Raw genomic sequence first — 24,019 nt, forward strand, 5'->3', positions numbered from 1 at the left:
TTCCTTCTTGAAGTAGGCATTTGCCAGGCAGCCTAGAGGACTATTGTGGGGGCTCAGAATGACAAAGGCGCAAAGTATGACAACATGGTTGTTAAGGTAATGACAGGAATACTTCAGAGCTGACCGTAAGATGGGAGAGGGATGATGGGAGAGAACACTGGTGATGTAGGTGGGACCTTTGTCCTGGAAGGGTTTGTGTGACAGACTAAGGAAGGTTACACTTTATTGTGAGGGAAATGAGGAAGTAGTGCAGTGTTTTAATCAGAGAATGGCATGATCCAATTTGCATTTTTGATTTGTTACATCACTCTCTAATACGTACTTCGGAGGAGCAGGCGCATGTCCTACTACCTCTGTGCCCCATCATATACCACAGGCATTTGATTTCTGCGATTAATTAGTTAATAAATCCATATCTACCCACGAAAAGATTGTGCACTCTTTGAGAGTAGGACCTGTGAGCTGTTTGCAGCTGAACAATGCCTGGGATGTGTTCGGTAGAACACAGCATCTGTTTAGTGAATGACTGTAGCAGCAATGTGAAGGTAACATCTTCAGCTGCCAGAGCACAGTACTTTCCAGTAGCTTCAAGCACAAAATTTGGAATTAGATCATTATTTCCTATTTTCTCCCTACATGCCATCACCTCCCATCCTCAGAAAATAGAAAGCAAATATTTATGACACATTGTTTTTAATTTATTTTTACTCTGGGAACTGTGCAATTAGTTCGTTAGTATGTGCTTACTGGGCGCCTGCCTATTCTATACCAAAGCACGAAGGTCTGTGCTGTTAGGAATTTTAAAACGTTTAGGATACACCTCCTAACCTCAGAGCTGATCTAATTGGGAGAAAAGAGGTAGCAAACATAAATGGCAACTTCAGATCACAGAGAAAGAAATGTGCTAAGTATCTCAAGATTTTTCAGAGAAGGAAGAGATCTTTTGGGGCAGCAATAATCGTGGCAAATTTTCTGCTGTCACCATGTTTAGAGGGTGATTCAGAACCTGATCCCAGTTGGACACCGTTCATTACACACGAATTACTATTTGCCCTGCAGTGATTGTTATGTGCGACACCAAGTGTAAATGCAAACCTCGAGGCTTACCATTGCCCCTCCAAGGGGGAGGAAATGGACTGATTATACAAGTTGTCATGCCGCATCCTTTCCATTTTTCTCAGACAATACTGAAGGTGATTATTTCCAAAGTGCGTGCCCATTCTTGGTAGAAGTTTGATTCTATATATATATTAAAAATAGGTGAAAAATCATATGTAGAAAAGACTTTAATTTTGCACTTATATATGTATGGAAGTATGGAAAAATAGCTCAGATCTAAAGTATTGTGAGGGATGAGATTGTAAAGATATTCTTACAAGAGAATTTAAAATAAATTCGTCTTTGCTGTTTATTTCTATATCCATTCGGTCTTTTTGACCGTCATTTATAAACCAGAGGTGGCAGAGATGATTAAGATATGATCCCTGTCCTCAAAGTGTTCACCATCCAGAGAGAAAGGAAAATATATAATTATAGAACCAATTGACACAGGTTAGAGTAGAAGAATGTATAGTTGGTAAGAATCCTCTCACAAAAAATCAGATGTGCATTAAATATCACATTTCTTTGTTTTCACTTCTGACCTCTAGCCCTCAGAATTGGTAATCTCCCCCCACTGCCAGTACTGTGCAAAAGTTTCAGAGACCTTCACAGAACCGAATTTTCATAGGACCGAGCCTTGCAGGTGATTGGTCAGCACTGTGTTGTTATTGTTGTTAGCGGCCTTAGAGCTGCCCCCAACTCATGGTAACAAAGGCATAAGAGACGTAACTGTTGCCCAGTCTTGCACCATTGCCATGATCTGTTGCGGAGGGACCATTATGATCCCATAGAATTTTTATCGACAGATTCCAGGAAGTAGATCGTCAGGTCTTTCTTCCTTGTCTGTCTTGGTCTGGAAGTGCCATTGAAAACTCTTCAGCGTCATAGCAACACGCAAGGCTCCACTGACAGGTGGATAGTAGCTGGGCATGAGTCACACTTTACAGCTACTCCCCGACTTATAACAGGGTTCTGTTCTGATGACTCCACTGTAAGTTGGTTCTGATATAAGTTGAACACATTTTTATTTTTTAGTTTTCATTTTTATTGCCTTTTATTATTAGTATCTTTATAAATCCGGCAGTGTTTTGAACAATAAATCATAAAATTGAACATCTGCTAGTGAACATCTGAGAATGATAATACCAGCAAATTATGTGCGGCAACATGGAAACAAGAGGTACAAAACAAAAATGGATGGTAGTAAGAGCGATTTGTTCTAATTCAAATATGTTGCAAGTCAGGGACTACCTGTACACGTTTTATAAAGACACCAGTGCATTTTATGAACCTATCTGGCCTCTCAGGTCTTAAGCCCTAATGCTTCCCTGGCACACATGGGGCATAGAAATTATCTGTGAGGCCAGGCATCCCATTCTCTAGGATTTGGCTTCTGTATGGGCTCCTCACAAGTATTTCTCTGGGTTTGCCATCTCTCCAGACCTGCAGACCTATGTTCCCTTCTCCAGATCCTGGGATCTCCCCTACCCACTTCCCATGATCAAAGATGCTCTTCCTTTCTTCTCTACCTCCTACTCCCAAACTCAGCATTTCTACTCCCTTTCCAAAGTCAGGTTACATAGAACAGTTCTTTCAACGGGTTTAGAGACCTTTAGCTTCAGGGTGATTTTGCCTTCAGCCTTGTCAAAGTCCTGCTTAAGATAAAGGAGAAGGAAAAAATAGAGTAGCATAAACACAATTTATCTTCCAAATATCATGCCCCATCATAGAAATACTATGGGAGTACAGAATGGGTGGCTTGTGTTGCAGAAGACGTGGTTAGGAAGACTACGGGGGGACAAAGGTGACTTTTGAGCAGCTTTTGGAAGATTATTAGGAGTTACTAGGGGAATTTCTAAGCAGAAGAAACGTCATGGATTGAGAGATGGAATTACATCTTCCTATTCTGTTTTCCCCTGGCACATCCCCTGGCACATAGTGAAAAAAAAACCAAACCAAACCCGTTGCTGTTGAGTTGATTCCAACTCATAGTGTTTCTACAGGACAGAGTAGAAGTGTGCCTATGGTTTCCAAGGAGCATCTGGTGGATTCAAACTTTTGTCCTTTTGGTTAGCAGCTGTAGCTCTTAACCACTATACCACCACGGTTTCCTTGCACATAGTAGGCACTCAGTAAATGGTAGATGAATGGAGAGGTGAGAGATATTGAGGGAATGGCAGTAAGTTTGTTGAGACTGAAACAGCATTTGTGGGAGGAAGGTGGGAAATGAAACTGAGTTTAGAAGTTCCACATAATTAGGAAAGCTGTGTCAGTCATCTTAAAACATTTGGACTTTATTTTGTAGGCAATGGATGACACACAAAATTGTTAAAGAGAGGAGTGATGTTATCAGTATGGAAAGTGCATTGGAGAAGGGGGTGACTATAGCAGAGACCAGTTAGAAATGATTGACATGGTTTAGCTGAGCTGTGATAAGAGCCTCAAGTGGTTTGACGGTGAGCTTTAGAGGAAAATGATTCAGATTTTTTTTTTTTTTTTTACAAAAAAGTAAGTGATTATTTCATCAATCAGAACAGAACTAAATTGCAAAGATTAGATCATGTAATGAAGCTAGATTTTCCTGGAGCTTTTTAAATACATAGGAAGCCAAATCCTAGGAATATTGTGCCAAACACTGTAGGAGTAAATCTGACCCCAGCATTAACCTACCCACTCAGTGAAATTTGGAGCTTGGAGCACCAGCTATCAGATACACTGGGGGCATTTAAATGCCAGGACTGTAGTTTCAAAGACTAGGAAAACACATCTGTTAAAACTTCTGTCTAAAATAAATGTATTTTTTTGTGTGTGAAAATGAAACTTTATGAGGTAAAAAAAAAAGTCATGAGAGGAAAAAACATCTATATAGTAGGCTGTGCGCACCATGAGTCTTACCTTACCATTTTAATTGTACATAAATAATAAAGAAATAGTAAATTTAATAAAAATTTGCCCTCTTTTTTCATTTTTCAGATTTCATTATTTGTACGTTATTAAATGTCTCATAAAATGACTGGTGTAGGATGTGTGAGGTGGTGTGTTCACATAAACACTTTCTCAGGGAGCATGCTAACATAACTGAGGAATCAGGCTGTAATGACAGAATGAGGTAAGTTTTGGGTGCCTTCTTTACATCATAGGCTCTCTCCTAAAATACTTAGAGGGACAGGATGAACATGATCATTGACATAATGATTCAACTTCTTGCTCAGCTAAGTAAAGCCAGAAAACATAAGCCAAAGAAAATAAATTCAGAATTCTCTGACCTGTAACTCATCTTCCTTCTGCTGCATTCGAATCACAATAGCTGAAAGGGTTTTTCCTCTCAAACCGAACAGACAAAAACCTATCACCTGGATATCTGCTTCCAGCAATACAGCAGAAAACCAGTGACCTGAACTAGAGCAGAAAGCAGTGAACAATAGGAATGTCAGGAGGTCAAAGTTAGTCAAAGGGAAACGACTCAAATTTCTTTACAAAAAGGTAATTGATATTTCTGATTTTACTGCCATGTCTTGGAGACTGATTCCAGATTCCCATTTTAAACCTGGATAAGTCATCAGATTTAGAGTCCCAGTCACAAAGAGCCCTGGTGGTGCAGCAGTTAAGAATTCAGCTGATAACCAAAAGATTCTCAGTTTGAATCCCCAGGCCACTCTTTGGAAACCCTATGGGACAGTTCTACTCTGTCCCATAGGGTCCCTATGAGTTAGAGTTGACTTGACGGCAACAGGTTTGGTTCTTCGGACACAAAGCAGAAAAAGTATTTCTATTGTTTTGTGACGGGGGGAGGAGTTAAGGTAGTAATAAACTCTGTTACTGTTGTTAGGTGCTGTCTAGTCGGTTCCGACTCATAGCGACCCTACGTACCACATGCCCGGTCCTGCACCATCCTTACAATCGTTGTTATGCATAAGCCTGTTGTTGCAGCCACTGTGTCAATTCATCTCATTGAGTGTCTTCCTCTTTTCCACCGCTGACGCTCTACCAAGCAGTATGTCCTTCTCCAGGAACTGATCCCTTCTGACATCGTGTCCAAAGTACATGAGACTCAGTCTTGCCATCCTTGCTTCTCAGGAGCACTCAGGTTGTACTTCTTCCAAGACAGATTTTTTCATTCTTTTGACAGTCCATGGTATATTCAATATTCTTCACCAACACCACAATTCAAAGGTGTCGATTCTTCTTCGGTTTTCCTTATTCACTGTCCAGGTTTCACAAGCATATGATGTGATTAAAAATTCCATGGCTTAGGTCAGGTGCATGTTAGTCTTCAAGGTGACATCTTTGCTTTTCAACACTTTAAAGAGGTCTTTTGCAGCAGATTTGCCCAAAGCAATGAACCTTTTGATTTCTTGACTGCTGCTTCCATGGGTGTTGATTGTGGACCCAAGTAAAATGAAATCCTTGACAACTTCAATCTTATCTCCGTTTATCATGATGTTGCTCATTGGCCCAGTTGTGAGAATGTTTTGTTTTCTTTATGTTGAGGTGCAATCCATACTGAAGGCGGTGGTCTTTGATCTTGATCAGTAAGTGCTTCAAATCCTCTTCACATTCAGCAAGCAAGGTTGTGTCATGTGCATAACACAGGCTGTTAATGAGTCTTCCTCCAATCCTGATGTCCCGTTCTTCTTCATATAGCCCACCTTCTCAGATTATTTGCTCAGCATACAGATTGAATAGGTATGGTGAAAGGATACAACCCTGACGCACACCTTCCTGAGTTTAAACCACTCAGTATCCCTTTGTTCTGTCTGGATAACTGCCTCTTGATCTATGAACAGGTTCCTCATGAGCACGATTAAGTGTCCTGGAATTCCCATTCTTTGCAATATTATCCAGAATTTGTTATGATCCACACAGTCTAATGCCTAAAAAAAAAAAATGCCTTTGCATAGTCAATAAAACACAGGTAAACATCCTTCCGGTATTCTCTGCTTTCAGCCAGGATCCATCTGACACCAGCAATGAGATCCCTGGTTCCACATCCTCTTCTGAAACCAGCCTGAATTTCTGGCAGTTCTCTGTCAATATACTGCTGCAGCTGCTTTTGGATGATCTTCAGCAAAATTTTGCTTGCACGTGATATTAATGATATTGTTTGATAATTTCCACGTTTGGTTGGATCACCTTTCTTGGGCATAGGCATAAATATGGATCTCTTCCAGTCGGTTGGCCAGGTAGCTGTCTTCCCAATTTCTTGGCATAGATGAGTGAGTACTTCCAGTGCTGTATTCGTTTGTAGAGACATCTCAATTGATATCCCATCAATTCCTGGAGTCTTGTTTTTCCCCAGTGCCTTCAGTGCAGCTTGGACTTCTTCCTTCAGTACCATCAGTTCCTGATCATATGCCATCTCTCGAATTGGTTGAACATAGACTAACTCTTTTTGGTGTAATGACCCTGTGTATTCCTTCCATCTTCTTTTGATGCTTCCTGCATCATTTAGTATTTTCCCCACAGAATCCTTCACTATTGCAACTTGAGGCTTGAATTTTTTCTCCAGTTCTTTTAGCTCGAGAAATGCCGAGCATGTTCTTCCTTTTTGGCTTTTTATCTCCAGCTCTTTGCATATGTCGTTATAACACTTTCCTTGGTCTTCTCCAGCTGCCGCTTGAAATCTTCTGTTCAGTTGCTTTACTTCATCATTTCTTCCTTTTGCTTTAGCTGCTCGATGTTCATGAGCAAGTTTCAGAGTCTCCTCTGGCATCCATCTTGGTCTTTTCTTTCTTTCCTGTCTTTCAATGACCTCTTGCTTTTTTCATGTATGATGTCCTTGATGGCATTCCACAACCTGTCTGGTCTTCGGTTATTAGTGTTCAATGCATCAAATCTATTCTTGAGATGGTCTCTAAATTCAGGTGGGATATACTCAAGGTCGTCCTTTGGCTCTCGTGCACTTGCTCTGATTTTCTTTAACTTTACATTGTATTAAATTATATAAGTATGACAAAATTTAAGAAGTAACCATTAAAAGATTAGAAATCAAGTATGAATATCATTTGTAATAAGATAAAATAAAATGTAATCAATAAAAATAATCAAAAAAGGAAAAAAGGACATGACAAATAAAGAACAATAAATACGGAAAAACCAATTCTGAATATAGTAATCATATAAATATGAGTAGATTAAACTTGCCAATTAGAAGACAAAAACTGGCAGATTGTATACTTTTAAAAAATCTTCCAAATATGCCATTTGATAAGAGACACACCTAAAATATAATGACACAGAAAATTTGAGAGTAAATTTTAGGTAAACACAAAATGGAAGAAAACTGAGATAGCTTATAAATATAAGAAAAATCATCTTTAGGATAAAATGGACTATAAAAGATTGTTATATGATTATAAGATTCTTGTTTCATGAAATAATATTTGACATTGTGTACACTTAATAAAATATTATCAAAGTATATAAACCAAAAAGTAGAAGTATATAAATCCACCATCACAATGATAGATTATAATAAGAGACCTCTCAATTATTGTCAACAAATAAAAAAATAGTAAAGTTATAGAAGAGACCATCTCTGAACAAAACACAAATAAAACCATACATACAGCACATCAGAATTAATCAAAAATATATGCAATACCTTTATGGAACAAAAAGTATAAAAATTTTTATTAAAATTTATTAAAGAAGACAAATAAATGCAATGACATGCCATGGTCATGGATATAAAGACATAATATAATAAAGATGTTACTCCAAAGTGATCAAAAGACTCAATGCAATTTACATAAAAATCCCAGGAGAATTTTTTGAGGGTTTTAAATGTATACCCATAAAAAGCTGTTGCCATCAAGCTGATTCCAGCTCATAGCGACCTATAGGACAGAGTAGAACTGCCCCACAGGGTTTCTAAGGAACAGGTGGCAGATTCGAACTGCCGATCTTTTGGTTAGCAGCTGATCTCTTAACTACTACGCCACCAGAAAACTCAATGCAATTTATATAAAAATCCCAACAGAATTTTTTGAGGGTTTTAAATGTATATAGGAAGAGTAAGGCTAAAGAATACCTAAGATATACCTGAAAAAGAAAAGCTAGTTAGAGCACTTTACTTACCAGACTTCATTGCTTATAACAAACCAATTTTAAAGAAGACAGGGTAGTTTCAGAACTGAATAAGCATATTGACTAATTAAATAAACAGAGCAACTTGAAACAGTAGAAGAACATCAGTTCTTGAGCTAAGTTATTAACTTCTCCATGCCTCAGTATCCTTATTATTAAAAAAAGCAATATTAATGTTATCTACCTTATAAGGTTGTTATGAGGGTTTAATGAGTTTATTTTTATAAAACACTTAAAAGATTACCTGGTATGTGGTATAAACATTTGTTAACTATATGGAAAGTTGATATATGACAAAAACGGCACTATAAAACACTGAAGAAGGAAAATCTATTAGTAAATAGTGCTGGGACAATTGTATATGATATGAAAAAATGAAATTGATCCCCACCTTGCACCATACATAAACATTAGCAAAAGGTGGATTAAATATATAAATGAAAAAAGCAAAACTTTAAACATTTTGGAAGAAAACATAAGAGAATACTTTTTTGACCCTGGCATAGGCAAGTGCTTCTTTAAAAAATGCAAAAAATCCTAACATGTAACTGAAAAGATTGATTAACCGATACCAAAAGATATTGCGAGGAAAAAGAAAAAAGAGGGAGGTAGTATTTACAGCATAAATAACAACAAAAGATTTGTATCAAGAATATATAAAGAACTCCTATAAGTTAATAAAAATAAAAACAACCAATCTGATAGAAAAATGGCAAATAGATGTCACAAACTTTTTTTTAAAGGCAAACAGTGAATAAACATATAACAAGATACCAAATCTCATAAATAAAAGAGAATTAAAATTAACCCCACAATTACATGCCATTTTATACCCAATTGTATTAACATAAAAGTAAGAAGCCTGACACTGTCAAATGCTGTTGAGGTTGTTTCTTATACACTGCTGGTGGGTGCAACCACACTGGAAAACAAAATGACATTACCTTATAAAACTGAACACTGTGACTTAGCACTTCTACTTCTAGGTCAAACCAAAAAAAAAAAAAAAAAACCCAGTGCCGTCAAGTCAATTTCAACTCATAGCGACCCTATCGGACAGAGTAGAACTACTCCATAGAGTTTCCAAGGAGCGCCTGGCTGATTCGAACTGCCGACCCTTTGGTTAGCAGCCGTAGCACTTACCACTAGCCACCAGGGTTTCCACTTCTAGGTATGTGCCCTAAAATAACTCTCGTAAATGTACACCGATCATAGCAGTTTGTTCCTAAGAGGAAAAAAAGAAAACCTGGAAACAACCCAGAGGTACATCAACTAGAGGATGTAAATATAATTTATGGCATATTCACACAATGGAGTAATATACAGCAATGTAAATATATGAACATGGATGATTTTTTGAAACATAACATTGAATAGGAAATGCAAGCCATGACATTTGTATGAAACTAAAAAGCAAGCAATTCTGAACAATAAGTGTTTTTGGTAAATTTATATATAAGTGTTAAAACCATAAAGTTATAGAAAAGGTGCTAAAAATTTTAGGAGTTTTTAAGGGGTACAGAGAATTGGGATCCATAGGAGAGAGCATACAAAAATATTGACTCTATTTTAGTTTTTTAAATTGGTCCCTATGGGGCCCTTGTGGCACAATGGTTAAGAGCTGGGCTGCTAACCAAAAGGTTGGCAGTTTGAATCCACTCACCGCTTCTTAGTCCTCAAAGTGACTTCTTTCCTTTTCAACAATTTAAAGTATAATCCTTATGTCCAATCTAAATCTCTCTTTCTGCAGATTAAGACTCTGTCCTTGCGTTTTGACCTTAAGGAGGAGAAGAGCAGCTAGTCTCATAAGTTATGAAATGGTCTTTCTTATAGTTGGAAGAAAGGAGTCCTGGTTGTGCAGTGGTTAAGCGCTCAGCTGCTAACCAAAAGGTTGGTGATTGGAACCCACCTTGGCAACCCTATGGGGCAGCTGTACTCTGTCCTATAGGGTCACTATAAACTGGAATTGACAGGCCGACAAAATTTTTTTTTTTTTTAATTTCATTTCTATGCTTCAGAATGTTCCTCTATGTCATGGATTGAATTGTGTCCCCCCAAAATATGTGTCAACTTGGTTAGGCTATGATTCCCAGTATTGTGTGGTTGTCCTCCATTTTGTGATTATAATTTTATGTTAAAGAGGATTAGGGTGGGATTGTAACATCATCCTTACCCAGGTCACATCCCTGATCCAATGTAAAGGGAGTTTCCCTGAGGTGTGGCCTGTACCTCCTTTTATCTCTCAGGAGATACAAAGAAAATGGAAGCAAGCAGAGAGGGGGACCTCATACCACCAGGAAAACAGTGCCAGGAGCAGAGAGTGTCATTTGGACCCAGGGGAAGATTAATAAGAAAGACCTTCCTCCAGAGCCGACAGAGAGACAAAGCCTTCCCACAGAGCTGACACCTTGAATTTGGACTTCTAGCCTACTAGACTGTGAGAAAATAAAATTATCCTTGTTGAAGCTATCCACTTGTAGTATTTCTGTTATGCAGTACTAGATGACTAAAACACTTTACATTACATATAAATATCCCTTCATTACATTAAATACATGTGTTTGCATATACCAAGCATTAACCATAGTCAAAAATATTAAGCTATATGACCTTAGGAGCCCTGGTGACCCAGTGGCTAAGAGCCATGCATGCTAACCTAAAGGTCAGCAGTTTGAATCCATCAGCCACTCCTTGGAAACCCTATGGGGCAGTTCTAATCTGTCCTATAGGAATTGACTCAATTTTTGGTATGTTACCTTAAGGTATGTTAAGGTAAACATTTTCTTTTTAGACTTAACTCTTAAAACAAAGCTAAACTCATAAATACTCCTTTGTTCTTTGTACTGGTGTTGCCTGAAAGTAGACTTGAATTTTACTTTGAAGATGTGACAGAAATGCAATACAGGCCTTCCAAACAAAGCAGTTGTTCATAGTGACATATCTTCTGCATCTGTGATAACAGATGCTTTTAAAAGCAACTGAGGGAGCAGTAGTGGGTGGAATTAGAAGCAAATGCTTATTCATATGCTGCCATGTGAAGCAGATTGGCCATGATCCTTTCAGATACACTTAAGAACAATCTAATCTTAGCTGAAATTGAAAAAATTCTGTGATCGTTGAACTGTCATTGATGGGAGCTGCCACCGTAGCTATTTTTTTTTTTTTTTTTGAGTATTTCAATGATGAACTGAAGCATAAAACTACAGAATCATCAGGCTAAAATAGACCTCGCAAAGAAGCTTGGAGTACCTAACCCTTTCTTTCATGGGTCGAATGTAAGCAAAACCGTGAGATTGGCATGCTTTACTCTTGACAATATCTGATATCAGGCAATACCTTTAAGAAGCCTGAGATAAAAACATGAGGACCTGAGCAAATGCCCATATGTCTGTCCTAACCCACAAGGATTTCTAGATATAATCACTCCAGATCAAAAAGCCACCCCCATTTCTTATATAGTTCTTATTGTTGTTGTTAGGTGCTGTCCAGTTGGTTCTGACTCAGAGCTACCCTATGTACAACAGAACAAAACACTGCCTGGTCCTGTGCCATCCTCACAATCGTTGTTATGCTTGAGCCCATTGTTGCAGCCACTGTGTCAGCCCATTTCATTGAGGATCTTCCTCTTTTTCACTGACCCTGTACTTGACCAAGAATGATGTCCTTGTCCAGGGACTGGTCCCTCCTGATAACATGGCCGAAGTACGTGAGACAAAGTCTTACCATCCTTGCTTCTAAGGAGCATTCTGGCTGTACTTCTTCCAAGACAGATTTGTTCCTTCTTCTGGCAGTCCATGGTGTATTCAATATTCTTCATCAACACCATAATCCAAAGGCATCAATTCTTCTTCGGTCTTCCTTATTCATTGTCCAGCTTTCACATGCATATGAAGGGATCGAAAATACCATGGCTTGGGTCAGGCATTTCTTAGTCCTCAAAGTGACATCTTTCCTTTTCAATATTTTAAAGATATAATCCTTGTGTCCAACCTAAATGTCTCTTTCTTCCATGTAAGACTGTTTCCTTGCATCTTGACCTTAAAGAGGAAAAGAAAGCTAGTCTCATAAGTTATGAAATATTCTTTCCTACAGTCGGAAGAAAGGAGTCCTGATGGCGCCGTTGTTAAGTGCCATCTGCTAACCAAAAGGTCGGCTGTTGGAACCCACCAGCCACTCTGCTGGAGAAAGATGCGGCAGTCTGCTTCTGTAAAGATTATAGTGTTAGAAACCCTATGGGGCAGTTCTACTCTGCCCTTTAGGGTCACTATGAGTCAGAGTCAAGGGAAATGGGTTTGGTTTGATAGTTGGAAGATTGTAAAGTCACTTCTCAGCTTTTTACTGCCAAGATTCATTTATAGATAATATTTATAGTTGTAAACATATTGTTATTGCTGGGTGCCATCAAGTTGATTTCCACCATTGTGATCCCATGTGACAGAATAGAAGTACTGCATAGGGTTTTCTTGGCTATAATCTTTATTGAAGCAGACCACTGGCTCTTTCTCCCAAAGAGCTGCTGGGTGGGTTTGAACCATCAACCTTTCAGTTAACAGCCAAACATTTAACCATTGCACCAGCAGCACCCCTTATAGTTATAAACATAGAGATATATACATAGAGATATATACTGTACAGATTTATTACCACCATGTAGTTACACTTTGAGTTCCTTTATGCTAGTTATTATTATTTTGAATAATACTAATTCCTCCAACATTTTTTTAATTTCTTGTCTTTGCTCTTCCAAGTTTAGTATTAATTTGTATACCTATAATCTGAGTCCCTGATAAACTTACTGAATCTTCCTGAACTATAATGCTCATTACGTTGCTCTTTTATTAAAAAATATTAGTTCTCTAGTGTTTATCTAATCAAGCTCCACTTTCTCAGACTGGAATTTAAAGGTGCAGTTAATCTTGCCAACTTTATCTTGCCAACCTATTCTTTTCTCAGACACACTTGATTAGCTTAGTCCTTCCGCGTTCTAGTGGGTCACAGTTACTTAAACTCAGATCTTCAGTGTCTTTGTTTGTGAAAACAAGCACTAAATAAATGTTAATGTTTTTCTTTAAAGATGCTTCTACTTGAAAAGATGCCTAATCACTTTTAAAAAGCAATAAATAGACAAAATTTCTTGTAATTTGTTACAGACTTGACATACCAAAAACCAAACCCACTGCCATCAAGTTGAATCCGACTTACAGCGACCCTATAGGACAGAGTAGAACTTCCCCATAGACTTTCCAAGGAGCAGCTGGTGGATTCAAACTGCTGACTTTTTGGTTAACAGCCAAATGCTTAACCGCTGCACCACCAGGACTCCACTTGACATGGGAGGCACTATAAAATTGGAATAATAAAGCCTGTCATGTTTTACCCTGGTGGTGTAGTGGTCAAGTGCTACTGCTGCTAACCAAAAGGTCGGCAGTTTGAATCCGCCAGGCTGTCCTTGGAAACTCTACCAGGCAGTTCTACTCTGTCCTATAGGGTCACTATGAGTCGGAATCAACTCTGCGGCAGTGGGTGTCATGTTTTAAAATTTAAACAAGATTTTAGAAATACCTTAGCAGAGTTTGTCCCATAGTAGGTACTCAACAAAATTATTTAAAAATGTTCTCATCCTCTCTCTTCCTCCCTTTCGGGGGGAAAAACGTGTGTGTGTGTATCTATGGTATATGCTTAACGCTGGAGGAAAAATCATGATAAGAATGATTCATAGAGAAAAATAATTATAGTACATGATGATGAAATTTCCCTTGACTAAGAAAGGCCTGGCTGGGATGAGGAGAATACGAGGGAGAAAAAGTGACTCCATCAGACTTACAAAGATAGAATGCCCTTTGCATTCAGCTCACAACTTTGATCATGGTTCAAGGAGGTGGAAGAGTCCTAATTGAAAATACCTGAAACTCTCATAATTGTTGTTTGCTTCAGTGCTACTTCTGTTCATTAAACATTTTTGAAAGGAAATAAAAATGACAAGTTCTACCATAAGAAAGGGGGTAAGCAACTGTTTTATCAGAAACACTGGAGTCATTTTTGTAAAGACAGAAGGATGGAAAAGACCTTCAAAGTCCTTCTCAAGCTTCTTCAAAACAGAAGATCTTTATTAACTGGCTTTTAGCACTTTTAAAAGTATCTTTTCTTCCACTGAAACTTTACCGATTCGAGATCAGTAAACTCAAAATATTTTTCACTTTGAGACTATACGGTGATGAAAGGAATTTTCCATACTTTATAATATGTTTTTTAAAGGTAGTAGGTAACTCTCAGATACAAAAGAGGCTTTTGACCTCTTAGCAGGTAATTCCTAAAGTGAATTGAAGTGAATGAGAGGTCTGTGAACAATTTTTCTTGCATAGAATAAAGATGAAATTGCAACCCAAGTACTCTATTTGCCCCAAAGGAACTATGATGCCTAAGTAGCTTGCTGTTCCTTTCCATATTTCAGTGTTTTCAGCAGATTCTTTCAGTCTTTTCAAGATCCAAGGAGTCAGAGCTCAGTAAGAGCAAAGCAGCAGCTGGCTGCCTTTTACTCCCAGCTAGAAGGTGTGTCAGATTCTTCTAGGTCGACCTCTTGAATGGGCTGCTCGCTGGGACCCAAATCACACAGGACCTGTGAACTGCTTTAATGCAGTCTTGTTTAAATATCTCCACCAAAGAACCAAAGACAGAGGAGAGTGAACACATGCCTCACAGGGTTTGTGGACATAGTGTGAGGCTGAAACTGTCAAGCGTAAGTCAAAGAGCCAGAAATCTGTTTGGAGACTGTGGTTTTATCCTACAAGTCCATGCAATTTCATACTCCAGCCCTGAAGATATTAATATTCATTTTAATATACATTCTCTCCACATCTTTAAGTATATTTATGATCCAGGAAAATATCTGTGGTGTGGCAAAATCCCTGGGACACAAAACCCAGGTACATTCCAGGTAGAAATACACAATTTGAAATATTACTGAGGCTCTCAGGTACTCATAGCATGTCTTCATTTGTAGCTGTAGCCCATATCCTCCCCCTGAGCTCCGGAAATCTGCCAGTAAGATATCTTTATGTTGCCATTTTACAGCACCTCAGGCTTCACATGAATAAAACTTCCTCTTCATCTGTCCCCTCCTTCTCTTATACTCACACTCGTGGTGAGTGACACTTTCCAGGCACTCAGCTGCTCCATCCAGGAAGTCGGGAGTTATCCTAGACATCTCGTTCTCCCTTAGCCCCCACATTCCATAAGCCACCAAGTCCTGTCAATTATGCCTCCATCTGGTATTCTCTCTCTAGACTAACATTATTTTAATTCAGCCTTTTATCATTCCTTGTCTGAATTATTATAGGAAGCACTTAACTGATCTCCGCCCCCCTCCTTACTCTGTAATACATCCCGAGTTTTTGGCTGCTGAATTACTTTATGATTTAGTCCAAACTCCTCAGTATATCAAGACTTTTATGATCTCATCTGTTCCTGCGTCTTTAGCATCATGCCCATATCCCATAGTATTACCTTGCCAACCTCCCCATATTCATGCTGCAGTGTAGTGACATATGTTTACTGTTCCCACACTGGCCACTCTTCCTTGTGCTTTGGGCCTTTGCACATATATTCTATTCTCTGAATGTCCTTCCTCCATTCTCTTCTCCATGTGGTTAATTGCTACTAATTTTTTATTATAGTTTAACGATGGAACTGCTGAGATTTTTCTCCCCTTCAACAAAAATCCCAGTAGTTGTTCTTCCACTTCTCATAAGAAACTACCAAATTTTTGGTACTATATATTATTATATATTATTGAGTTTTGGATGAAAGTGGAGTTACTTAAGGTCTTATCAGAAAACAGTATTTTTTCTTTAATGTAATTTAAGTAGGTTAGTGTCTTTTTTAATGGGCGTTATAATTGCCTCTATGTGAGTGTATGTCTAAAAATAATAATTCAAACCTACATAAAATACCTATTATACAAATATTTTTTTAGGAAAAAATGCCAAGAATAATAGTGTTGACAAAATTCCACTAGTCCTTTCCTCCATTTCATTAAATCTAATAAAATGTGCTTGTAAAATAATGTAGGGTTATCTCCAGTGTAGCACTTAACCCCTAAATTGCAATAGTTCCTTTTCTATCCCTCCACAGGACTGTATGTTCCTTAGCAGCAGGGGTTGAACTTCATCTCCATATCCAAAGTCATTAATTAATATTATGTCTGGCCCACAGGTATTTAAATATAACAAACATTTTTGTCTAGGTGGATTAACAGATTAATGAATTTATAGAAGAGCTACTTGTTAAGTGTTTTGATGGACATACCATGATGAGTACAAAGGAAAGGTAATGAGGCCCTTCCTTATACTACCAAAGGTTAAGTCTACTTGGGCAGAAAACACAAACAGCACAGTTAAATAATAATACCAAGCATATTTAAAAACTATAAAGAATGATATGGATAATAATAAGTAAAAACAATGACAGTAAGCCATGCTAACACATTTTAATATTGTAGGCTTGTATACAAGAAAGAGGATACTAAAAAGACATGTGAATTCTTTATGTAGTTTCTTTATTTCTGTAACGTTTACAGAAATAAAGCAGATTATCTAATTTAGCCAAAATAATTTAGTCTTCTCTCTCATTGCTTGCATACTACATCCATTCCAAGTAGTACATGTACTTTCTTATCTATGAGCTCATGTTTTTCCGTCTGCCTGGACCATCTTTCAGTGTTAACAAGGCCTTACTGAGGGACTACTACGTGTCAGACTCAGAGGTGCTTTCCTAGACACTATTTATTTTAATCACTTCCGTCTTTATCTGCCTGAAATATCCTTCAAGGCTCAGCTCAATTATCACCTCCTCCATGATGTATTTCCTGACTCCTAGAGGCAGAATTGGGAAACCCTGGTGATGTAGTGGTTAAGTGCTATGGTTGCTAACCAAAAGGTTGGCAGTTTGAATCCATCAGAAGCCCCTTGGAAACTCTATGGGGAGTTCTACACTGTCCTATAAGGTTGCTATGAGTCAGAATCGACTCAACAGCAACGGGGTAGGGGCAGAATTAATCAGTCCTACTTCTGCAGGTTTTCAGAATTTTATAAGCATCTCTTTCTACTAAATCACAGGTGGCAAATAGAATTCATTCATTCATTTATTCAATAAATAGGTAATACCCATTGCCACTGAGTCAAATCCAACTCATAGTGACCCTATAGGACAGATTAGAGCTGCCCCATAGAGTTTCCAAGGAGTGGCTGGTAGATTTGAACTGCTAACCATTTGGTTAGCAGCCAAGCTCTTAACCACTGTGCAACCAAGGCTCCAGATAGGTAAAAGATAGATACAAAGATAATAGATAAATAGAGAGAAAGGTAATGAACTATGACAGGCACTGTGCTAAATGCTATTACTACAATTGTGAACAAAACAAATGATTTCCGCATTTGGGGAGGCAGACGGTAAACAATAAATATAATAAAAAATTGAATTACATTACGTGGCAGAATGTGACAATTGCCATTAGTAAGAGGATTGAAGCGTGTGAGGGAAAGATGCAAACAAGTTTAATAATGATGGGGTAGGCTTCAGTGAGAAAGTGACATTTAAGAGGAGACTTGAGGAAGGTGGGAGAATGCTTCATGAGGCTATCTGAGGGAAGGGCTGTCCAGGCAGAGGAAATAGCCAATGCAAGGGCCCCTGAGGCAAGGAGTGTGTTTTGCTCTACTCCTGAGATTTTAATTCAATTGGTTCAGAGTGAGGCCTGAGTGTAGTTGGGTTTTTGTTTTTGTTTTTAATGCTACATGATTCTACCATTTAGCCAGGGTTGAGACCCACTCTGCTGGATGTGGGGTAATAGAAATCATCTTAACCCAAAACCATCTTAGTTCTCAAGAAACCCACAGTTTGTGGGAGAGAGGCATATGAACACGGATACTTGTTATTTAACATGAAAGCGCTGCAAGGGACTTTTGCAAAGGGTTTTGTTGGAGGATTTATTCCACTTTGCTCACTTTGGGGCCTGCAGAGGCCATGTCTGAACTCAGTCTTAATGAATAGGGGATAGCTTAGAAAAAAATACTTGGGGAAAGGGCAGAGGCTCTGTGGGTGCTCCATGAGGGAGGAGGATCATGGATGGGCATTCTGAGTGTCAGGAGGAACTGTAAGTAATTCATTATTAATAAAATGGGGAGTTACAAGAGACAAGCTAGAAATGTGGAGAGAGATGAGATCGAAGAGAAGTTTGTAGGGAGTTCAGATTTTATCCTGAGTGCAATGGAGACATGAAACTGTTTAAGAAGCCAGTGACAAGATCACATTAGCTCAACTGGCAAATCACTTGAGATCTGCCAATGATGGAAAATGAATCTGAAGAAGACGTGTCTTAGAGTAGGGAGGCTAATCCCAAGGGTATAACAGTAGCCCAGGAGGGCTGATGATGATCCTGACCAGCGAAGCTTTTTTAGTTTGGCACTACTGTTCAAGAAGTTTAAGTATTATTTTACTACTTTAAAAAAAAATTAATGTAAAGGAAAAATGTGTGCTCTGTAACATTACCTTTAAGATATAAATTTTGCAGCAGTAACTATATAGATACTTTTCTCCCTCCTGGGTAAGAGGCAGTTTTTGGTGAGAAATGTCTTACCTGTCAACCCAGATTTTGTGTTTATGACAAAACGAGGTTTCTCCTATCTTTCCATTTACTCCTCAATATAGTAAATGCTGTGTGGCCAGTAGGAACACAGAGATGGTTTATTTTTAATGTTCATAAATGCGTGTGGCCTTATCTCACTATTAAACAGAAGTGCTAACTGTTCCCTAATTTTAGCAAATATCTTTTAAATGTCAAAAGACAGATTTTTCTCCAACCCCCTTTCCTAGTCCTTAAGCTTTGAGTCACAAGGATAACTTCACTCTATGAAGAAATTGGCAAAAAAAAAAAAAAAAAAAAAAAAATAGAATAAAATTCAGAGGAAAATTTCTTGACAAATTAATTTTAAGGCACATATCTAGTCAGCATCTTGCCAAGTATGTACCCAAAATATGTTTTCTGAAATGAAGTGATCAGGGGGATGGGAAAGGAGAAAGAAAAATGTCATCAGAGGTAAGAGTAACAGAAATTAAGGAAATGTCTGTCATGACATAAAATTTAGGAAAGACCCAGGCTCTAGGAATTGACCAGGGGTAAACTTTATTATCTTCCATATGGTGGAAGGCAAAACTAGTGACAAGGTGCAGTACCTACTATGCTCCATGAACTGAACAGAGTTTATGAAGACAAAGCGCTATCCTCTAACTCAAGAATCTCACAATTTAGAGAAAAGAGACAGGCACGAGAACAATTATTATAATTCATAGAGATAAGAACTAAGTCAAAAGTGTGTACGGGGTACTATGGGTGAACATATATGAGGCACCTAACTTTGGGGAGGGGGTAAGGGCATCCTTTCTACAAGAGATGGTGTGCAAACTGAAGTAAGAGTATGCCAGATAAAAAAGTGAGAAGGTAGCAGTATAAACAATGACATTGAGGCATGCAAGATGACTAGGGTGAGGCGTGAGGGATTATAATTAATTGGGTATATTTAGAGATTAGGGATTTAAGCAGTGGTTAGTTCTAGGAGACCCTATGTTCCATAACAGAAACCACCTTTATTCTACAAATTATCAATAAATGATCCCTAATAAATGTTGTGATCATTAGTTATTTGAAGGTCTATCATTCCATCCATGCATCCATCCATCCATCTATCCATCCATCTACCCACTCATCCATCCATCCACTATCCCCTCCCTCATCCATAACTGAGTCGAGAACACAAATGTCAACATAAATGTTTAGTTGGCAACAAGTTCTGCTGCCAACTGACAGGAAGTCAAGGTATCAGTAGCTAAACTAAAGAAGAAATTTCTTTCTCTCACAGAAAATCCCAGGTGGTCAGTCTAAAGCTGATATGGTGCTCCACAGTGTCAGTAACACTTTTTCTTTCTTGCTCTACCATGAATGGCCTCAATCTTAATTAAAGATGGCAGAACAAAAAGGAATTGTGTGAAGGGCATATAAATACCACCTCTTAAGAAATGTTTCTAGGGACTGCCACAAAAAACACTTCTGCTTACATTCCACTGGTCATAACATTACATGGCCACCTGTAGCTTCAAGGGAGGCTGTGAAATGGAGACTTATTCTAGGTGATCATGAAAGATAAGTAAGAATTCACAAAAGGTTCATCAAATATATGAGCAACTATTTTTTTTTTTTAGTGTCACGTAATTCAACTTGTTTCAAATCTTAAGTAACATACCTTCTCTTCCCTAGGAGACCTCATTCCACACTATGCTGGACTACTGCACAATATTTTATTAAACAACACTTTGAAGCTTATTTTCTTCCTAGGATTATCTGATCTGTCTTACAGAAGACAGTTTTTGATACCTCTTGATATACAACTAAAACTTTGGGGTTCTGTTAATACATTTGAAGAGGAAAACAGATAATGTGAGATAACTGTCCAAGATCTGGTCAATTGGTGCATTGCATACAATAAAGTGATTAGGTAGTCCTGAATGGCTATGTAACACTGGTACTCAGAGCTTCAAACCTGCAGCAGTCCAGCAACAGCATTTAATTCTAACTTTCAAATTTTGTAACCATCCTTTTTTCTTATAATACCAAATACAGTACCTGACATACAATAGGTACACAATAAAGGTGTGTTGCACTAAATTTATTTGCACACTCTACCAGTGAGGTTGAATACATAAGTGCGCACATATTTTATTCAACCATTTGTTTATTCAAATTGATTAATACAGTTGGGATTTGTTGAGATTTTCTTAAGAGTTTGCGTGATGCTAGTTACTAGAGGGATTATAAAATGGATTAAGTTACAGGCCCTACTTTCAAGGAGTTCATAATATGGCAGGAAGGTGGATGTAAACACAGCTCATTTCTAAATGCTATACAACTATGGGGCAGTCCTACTGTGTCCTATAGGGTTGCTATGAGCCCGAATGCCTCGACAGCAATGGTTTGGGTTTTTTGGTCTATAACACTGAGGAAGTACAAAGAAGGTGTGTTTTTTCAGCCTGATTGTTGGAATAGGCATTATGGAGGGGGAAGTATTTGAGGTCAGCTTTGAAAGCTGAGTAGGGATTCACCAAAAAACAGACAAAACAAACCTGTTGTTGTTGAGTTGATTCCAACTCAAGGTGACCCCATGTGTTACAGAGTAGTACTGCTCCATAGGCCACTCTTGACTGTAATCCTTACAGAAGCAGATCTGTCTTCTGCGATGCCACAGGATAGGTTCAAACCACTAAGAAGCCATCGAATATACGAGTAGTTCATTTAATGCCACACAATACTTAATACTTGTTCCAAATTCTGGTTAAGCAATATTGCCTCTCTTTTCCATGAGCCCTCATTTCACACCATACTTGGCAACTGACTAATTCTCTATTAGCACACGTTGCAGCTTGTTTTCTCACTGCCTAGTGTAGTTTTCATAGACACACAAAAAATTCCTTGTAAACCTCTAGGCATCATAATCATTCACAAACTGGTTATTCAATCCCCTTGCCACATGCCTTGCTCCCGTTCTTCCTTTCTATTCTGTTCAGTAACATTTGTGTGTCTAAATTAAAGGCTACCATTTATACCCCACAGCAAGACTTTCACCTCATCTTCTTTTCTGAGGTTAAATCGGTTTTTCAGCTGTAGTAAGCACGCCACTGGAAATGTGTCACTGCTGCTCTTCCCTCACCAGCGAGCATTTTCTACGTTTTTCATCACAAAGTTGTTATGTTGCTTTGAGCAACATCTGAGTTTCTACCAGCTGTGTTTTGCATTGTCCTCATTTTGTATAATTAAGAAAAACAGGAAGCCAATCACTTAAGTAAAGCTGACCCTCTTCATTCTGCAGGCCCGAGCAAGGACTGCATCAGGGTTTTTTATAGTACAGTTTTTACAAAATTTATCCTGCAATCCACTTGAAAGTGAAGCAAGGTTAGAGGAAATGTGGCAGCGCAGTGGCTTTCCTCTTGACAACAAACAGCTGTGCTTTTCTGAAACTGCATTATCCGGTTTAAACACTGTCCTATAATCAGTTATCAGTTTGGTTTATCACATTGTGACAGAGGATTTCCTCTGTCCTGTTTTACACCAGTTCAAACCTTGGTGGGACCTTTTGACCTAGCCCTCAATCCTCTACTCATCCAACTTTTACCAACAGCTCCCGCCCACACAAGCAAACAGATCTCTGTTGCAGGTTTCCGGGTTGATCATAACCAAAAAACAAAACCAAGCCTGCTGCCGTCGAGTCGGTTCTGACTCATAGCGACCCTATAGGGCAGAGTAGAGCTGCCCCACAGAGTTTCCAAGGAGCACCTGGCGGATTCAAACTGCTGACCTTTTGGTTAGCAGCCGTAGCACTTAACCACTACGCCACCAGGGTTTGGGTTGATCATAGAGAAGGGTAGTTTTATTTACTTTGCATTAGCTGCTCTTCTGAAGAAAATCTGGCAGATATATATTTTTTTAACCTGAATTTATAGAGATATTTTCAAATGAATTTCTAAGGAAGCTCTAAGCTCTTATATGGTTTTACTTAAAATTCAAACCAGTAGTATGTATCTGGGAAAGGGCTTCAGTGTATCTGGGAAACTCTTTTTGACAGAGTTTCCTTTTCTTGGGCAGAAGAGAAAAACAATGACTTCATCGCATAAAATGTCATCTAGAAACAGCAGTTATATTATGGGCCAGAGGTATTCAATTCAATTGAACACTTATTGAGTAGGTCACATTTGCTGATCTTTGTGGTCAGTATAGGGAATGCAGAGGTATTTAAAATGCACTCACTGCCTTCAAGGAGTCATAGGCTTGTAAGGGAAACCAACATGAGCGCAGCTAAATATAATGGATAGCAATATGTTACATGATCTGGGTATTATTCTCAGATCATTCTCATGTTGCCTGTTTTGTGATCAGGCTCATCTCCTATATAATTTGAGCTATAGCATCGATGCCTATCAAGTGACCCTCCCAAAATAGATTTGAGTATGAGTAGGAATCATTCATTCAACAAATAAGTATTGAGTATATACCATATTCCAGGCAGTGTGCTGCTCTTCTGTGGGGTTGGGAGCCTTCCTTGAGGGGCATCCACAGTGCTCTATGTGTCTCACATGCTGCCTAGTGTTTACTAGATGCTATTATGTCCCTGTCACTTTATCCCTCACATAAGCTCTATAAGGTGGGAATTTTTATCCCCATTTACAAATGGAAACTGACTTAGAGAAGGTAAATAACCACCCCAACAGTATGCAACATGTAAGCAGTAGATTTGAACCCAAATGCCCACGACCATGCCGATTACCCATTCCGCTACTTTTCTCGGCTCACGCTTTCAGTAATGGAGACATTTTACGGGTATTTTAAGTGCACAGGACTGTTGAAGAGACAACTATTTTATGTGTCGGAGGTCTCTGCTAGAAACATTAATAATATCTATGCTTATGGACAGCCCAATCACTTATATGTTCTTTTAATTTCACCTATTTTAGTTTTGGTTTGGAGTTTGATGACTAGAAGGACATGTTTTAACATATAGTGAGGAATATATCGGGAAGGAAAAACATAAAAAAAAAAAAAAAACTTCGAAAGTGGCTAAACATAGAAATGGTGACCCAAGGGAAGTTGGAGAGTCTGTTGTTGTTAGGTGCCATTGAGACAGTTCTGATTCATAGCGACTTTATGCTCAGCAGAATGAAACACTGCCCAGTCCTCACCATCCTCATAATTGTTGCTATGCTTGAGCCCAGTGTTGCAGCCACTGTGTCAAAA

The 24,019-nt window shown here is 38.4% G+C and overlaps 1 protein-coding gene across 10 annotated transcripts in view; it reads left to right on the forward strand.

The window, feature by feature from the left end:
- Positions 1-24,019, forward strand: part of DLG2 (discs large MAGUK scaffold protein 2) — a 2,175,949-nt gene that overhangs the window by 994,974 nt on the left and 1,156,956 nt on the right. The gene's annotated exons all lie outside the window — the stretch shown is intronic.

This window comes from Elephas maximus, chromosome 7 (genome assembly GCF_024166365.1).
Source record: "Elephas maximus indicus isolate mEleMax1 chromosome 7, mEleMax1 primary haplotype, whole genome shotgun sequence".
Lineage (NCBI taxonomy): Eukaryota > Metazoa > Chordata > Mammalia > Proboscidea > Elephantidae > Elephas > Elephas maximus.